Genomic DNA, 5833 nt, shown 5'->3' with positions numbered 1-5833 from the left:
GGCTTGTAAAAGAAGGCCACTGCTTATGTTTCACCACCTCCAATTCGATATTTTAGAGCATCTCCAAGAGAATAGCCAAAAAGACTAGCCAAATTTACTGATTTAACTACTCTCTAAAATAGATTTAACAAAAAAAAAATACTAGGGTACTCCAACATACTCTATAAAACTAAGAGGCCGGATGACTAGTGAGGTAGGCTATGTAAAAATAAATAGCGAATAAATGAGATAGAGAGCTACTAAATTTGAAGAACCATTTTACAGAGTTTAGAGACATTTTTCCTTTAATAATAACTAAATTTACCTTAGAAAACGATTTGACTAATATCTCGCCGATGCTCTCTGAAATGGCGAATCGTGGCTTGTCTCATGGACTCATCGTTCCGGCATCGTCAATCACATGCACAATTCCAGCACCCCAGCCGGGCTCGAGCCAATCCGCGCAAAAGCGTGAACTGCCTGCCCATCCCGCCGCCGCGCTCTCCCGTCTCCCCCCCGTCTTCCGCTTCCCAATCGGCTCCTGGTGCTCTATATAAACCGCCATGCGCTCCTCATCGGTTGCACGCATGCAAACGAAACACGAGCAACCTGGCTCGAGCAGAGAGAAAGAAAGAGACGAGAGCGCCCGAACCGCGCGCACTCGGCCCGTGTCGCGATAATCCAATCGAAACCGCCTCACCGTTGCCCGCCAGGCCGCCAGTAAACCTGCTTAATTTAGGCATACGTGAGGAGATTGTGGGAGAAGATACTGACCACACAACGGAGGGCACTCCCTCCCGGTTCCTTCGTCCGCGTACGTCGTCGTCGATCCGTCACTCCCGTGATCTGATCCGGCCAGCAGCCCCTCCGATCCCCCTCCAGGCCGACGATCGCCGACTGCATGGGGACGGCGGCGGCCGGCGATGGCGACCGCCCCCTCGGCGCCGCGGCGGCGGCGGAGCACAAGGTGAACCTGTCGGCGCGCCAGCCGTTCGTGCAGGCGGTGCGGACGGGCCTGGCGGAGACGTTCTTCCCCGACGACCCGTTCCGGGGCTTCGGGTCGCGCCCGCCCGCCGCGCGGGCCTGGGGCGCGCTCAAGTACTTCGTGCCGGCCCTGGAGTGGGCGCCGCGGTACAGCGTCGGCAAGTTCAAGTACGACCTCCTCGCCGGCGTCACCATCGCCAGCCTCGCCATCCCGCAGGGCATCAGCTACGCCAAGCTCGCCAACCTCCCGCCCATCATCGGCCTCTGTATGCGTGCCATGCATCTTTTCTCTGGATTAAATTCTTCCGCACGCACGTCCGCCTTCTCGGTCATCACGACGATAGACGTGGACGTGCGTCTCTGCACACGTTCGCCGCAAGCGCATTGATTTCAGCTCACATTTAATTCTTCTTGGTGTCTTGTACTACTAGATTCCAGTTTCGTGCCGCCACTGCTGTACGCGGTGTTCGGGAGCTCTAACAACCTGGCGGTGGGCACGGTGGCGGCGGCGTCGCTGCTGCTTGCGTCCATCATCGAGACGGAGGTCCCGCCGGAAGAGAACCCGCAGCTGTACCTGCAGCTCTTCTACACAGCCGCCTTCTTCACCGGCGTCTTCCAGACCGCACTAGGCGTCTTCAGGTCCATAACATATACTTGCTTTTGCCTTAAGTATTTGGTTAACTAACCGAAAATTTTACTAGATATAAGAACTCGAATTTCATGCTTGTCTTGTCTGGTGAAGGTTAGGGCTGATAGTGGATTTCTTGTCGCGGTCGACGATCACCGGGTTCATGGGCGGCACGGCGGCGATCATCATTATGCAGCAGCTCAAGGGGATGCTGGGGATGAAGCACTTCACGTCCAAGACAGACCTCATCTCCGTCATGCGCTCCATCTTCCATTACAGGCACGAGGTGAGTGTCGTGTGAGACAATCATGCACATACGGAGTACTCCGGCCGTATTTCTCTTCTCCTCCGCACCTTTCATTATTTCCATAGCATAGGAGTAGAAGTTGGCTTCTCCTTTGCTTCTCAGTTCTCTTCTTCCCTGATTTTCTCGGTTCTTTTGGGCAATTTTCGTCCCTTTTCGCTCGGGGTTAAAAATTCAAATGCCAATATACATTAGAGAAATATTGATATCTATAAATTTAAATATATGCACTATAATACATATTCTATAGAGTACTTAATGAAACTATATAGATGCCAATGCATAAATCTGCTCGAAACCAGAATAGTTTAACAAAAAAAAAAGTGATTCAGAACGGAGGGAGTAACGCATTTACTGTGAAGTAAGAGTATACTACTAAGTATCTATGTATTGGGCTAAAACTTGCATGCATGCCGTGGATGGAAGTTGCTCTTAACCGCTCACAGTAACTTCTCCAAGGAGTAAGAGTCAATCAATCAAGAGGAAAAAACAACTTCAATTTTTCGTACATACTAAATATTTTATTTGCGCAAAATATTCACTGCCCCTCAAACTCAATTTTCCAGTGTAAAATAGTTACTAGTATTTTCCCTTTTTTTCCTTTAAAAAGCCAGAGTTTCTCAAACTGAACCACTGTCTCAGGACAAACACTTTCAGAACAAGACGAGCATATCTCAATGACAGACGAGACGAGCACACAGTATCTGTTTTTTTACCCGTGACTGGATGTTGTAGTACTAACAAAAGACCCAAATCATTCTTAAAAAAAAAACCCCAAATCATTGATGAGTAGACCCCACAAGCTTTGCAGTTCTTGCGTGCACCGAGCAGATGCCGACATATCATGCTTGTTTCTTGTAGTGTTTTCAAATTCTTATCGCCTTATTCCATATGTATATGGGCATGTTTGGATTTCCTTCTCTAAACTTTAAGGCTCTGAAACTTTAGAGCATTTTAGCTCAGTTTTGAGATCTAAGCTCTAATCTGAGGTGGGGGCCACCTGTTTGAGCTCTAAAGTTTATACCAAACAGGCCCTACCGCCCTATATACTTGGATCTGATGGCACTGGCTAAGGTCAGTCAGATAAAGTGTGATGATCCGTGCCCATAATGCGCATCAGGAAGCTTACGTATAGAAGTTTCCTTTTATCTTTTCTGAGGACCATATGATTTGAGTGGAAACTGCACGTGTAAGATCCTGAAATGTAACTGTCTGAATCTGTTTCCTTTTCCATTTGTCCAGTGGAAGTGGCAGAGTGCAGTTCTTGGCATATGCTTCCTCCTGCTCTTGTTGTCAAGCAAGCACTTGGTAAGTATCGAATCCTGATTGTCAAGTAACATTACTTTCCCCCTTGTCTGCGAGCTGATTCAGCAACCTTTTTCAGAGGAAGAAAAAGCCAAATTTGTTCTGGGTGTCGGCCATTGCGCCTTTCATGGTCGTGGTCATCGGCGGCATCTTCGCCTTCCTAGTCAAAGGAAACGAGCATGGCATCCCAATAGTAAGCCCGTCCATGGCCGGAACCAGACTTGACACTTGACAGCACAGTCCATGATGCATATGTGACTGTTGTGGCTAACTTACTTGTTTTTGTGATCACGACGACGCAGGTTGGCGATCTGAAGAAAGGGATCAACCCGCTGTCTATTTCACAGCTGACGTTTACAGACAAGCACGTCAATACGGCCGTGAAAGCAGGTTTCTTGTCTGGGATTCTGGCACTGGCAGTACGAACATGTTTCCTCTCATCTCTCAGCCATGGAATCTTGTTTACCTGGATGTCTTTTTTTTTGCCGCACGGCAAGTATTTCTCACCACCAGCCTGTCTCGATGGCTCTCAGGAAGGAATCGCCGTCGGGCGGAGCCTGGCGCTGATAAAGAACGAGCAGATCGACGGGAACAAGGAGATGATCGCATTCGGCATCATGAACATCGCCGGGTCCTTCACTTCTTGCTACCTCACCACAGGTAACAATATAGCAGCTAGCTGCTGCCTCTTGAATGCGTTCCCGTCGATGCTAATCTGATCTGACCAATCATCAGGGCCGTTCTCCAAGTCGGCGGTGAACTTCCACGCCGGGTGCCGGACGCCGATGTCCAACGTGGTGATGTCGGTGTGCATCATGCTGGTGCTGCTGTTCCTGGCCCCGCTCTTCAAGTACACCCCGCTGGTGGCGCTCTCCTCCATCATCGTCGTCGCCATGATCGGGCTCATCAAGGTGAAGGAGTTCTGCCACCTCTACCGGGTGGACAAGTTCGACTTCTGCATCTGCATGGTCGCCTTCATCGGCGTCATCTTCTTCACCATGGTCATTCGGCCTCAGTGCATCGGTATGCTTTGCTAGCTTCATTCCCCCTGCCACTGCACTCACTCTGCTTGCTAGGAAGTGGGGTGTGGTTGATGTGGTTCGCTTTTCATGTGTGCCTGTGCACGTGCAGGTGGGCTTGTCAGTGATCAGGGCACTGCTGCATGTGGCGAGACCTAGCACCTGCAAGCTCGGAAGCATCGCGGGAGGCGAGATCTTCCGCGACGTCAGGCACTACCCGAACGCGAGGAACATCCCCAGCGTCCTCGTTTTGCAGCTGGGGTCTCCGATATATTTCGTCAATGCAGGTTACTTGCGAGAAAGGTGAGCATGCACAGTGCATCATCTGTACTGTACCACACATCATTCATTCCTCTTTTCATGTGAAGAGATAGATGCTGATCTGCCGTGCATCACAGGATTTTAAGATGGGTGGAAGACGAGGAGAACGCCAGCAAGCTTGACGGGCAAGATTTGCAATACGTGGTCCTTGATCTTGGTGGTATGTCCTTTACCATTTCAGTTTTTTTTTCTTCCACGCAAGTTCAGTCCACCAGTGACACTTGCCTGAACATTGCAGGTGTGACTTCAATCGACAACACGGGGATTGGGATGCTAGTAGAGGTTCACAAGAGCCTTGATCGTAAAGGGATCAGGGTAATCACCAGTACCATTCCAAACCAGCTATTTTTACCCCAAAGAACGAGATTTTATTCACTGAACTGATGAGTACTCGTAACAAACTAACACATGTATGGTTGCTCATTGCAGATAGCGCTGACGAACCCCAGGCTGGAGGTGACAGAGAAGCTGGTGCTGTCTGGGTACATCAAGGACATCACAGGGGAGGAGTGGGTGTTCCTCACGGTGAAGGACGCCATCACGGCGTGCCGGTACGCGCTCCAGAGATCTAGAAGCAAGGAAGACGGTGAAGTATAGCTAGCGTCCAGGGACAGTCTTTTAGGAGGTATAGCTCATTAGATGTAGATATTGAGTAGGCAGGCAGGCAGGCAAGCATCGGGAGTCCTTGCAGCACAGGTAGAGAAGATTCAGAGCCAGGAGCGGTGGATTGGGGGGTGTGGTTAGTTGTGGTGCTTGGATGTGCTGAATTGTAGCTTCAGGTCCTTGCAAGGGAAATAGCGAGGTGGCTGGGGATAGGTAGCTAGCGTTTGTGTATAAACCAGTATAGCTTTCGACTTTGGAGGTCACAATGAACCTCATAGATTTGCCTGTACCAGTTTGCAATTGCAGAAGAATAGGCTGTTGAATCGCTAAAAGGGTATTACATTCCAAAATCCAAATACTAATCTATTGGCACGTCTCCTTGTATCTTCTACTAATTTTTTACTCGGTCTGTTCGTGGTTGGTTTCTACGCTGACAAACCAGGCTGGTGCTGGTTTGTTGTGAGAAAAAAACACTATTAGCTGACTGATAAGCTCTGGCTGAAACCAACAAGCGAACAGGCTCACTACCGCCGTGAAGTACGAAATGTCCGTGTCGTCTAGCTGACTTTTTCATCTGCCTGCTACTATGACCGTCTACTATTATAAGTATGAAAGTTTGTCATTTGCCCAACTCTCCCTCTTTCATCCGCCCAAGGAGGCATGACCACGGTCACATTGCTGAGCCATTTG

The 5833-nt window shown here is 49.5% G+C and overlaps 1 pseudogene; it reads left to right on the top strand.

Moving 5' to 3' along the window:
• Positions 1–437: 437 nt before the first annotated feature.
• On the top strand, positions 438–5505 carry LOC136458874 (probable sulfate transporter 3.5; annotated as a pseudogene).
• Positions 5506–5833: the final 328 nt, after the last annotated feature.

Source organism: Miscanthus floridulus, chromosome 6 (assembly GCF_019320115.1).
Source record: "Miscanthus floridulus cultivar M001 chromosome 6, ASM1932011v1, whole genome shotgun sequence".
NCBI lineage: Eukaryota > Viridiplantae > Streptophyta > Magnoliopsida > Poales > Poaceae > Miscanthus > Miscanthus floridulus.
This window is presented reverse-complemented; position numbering and strand designations above follow the sequence as displayed.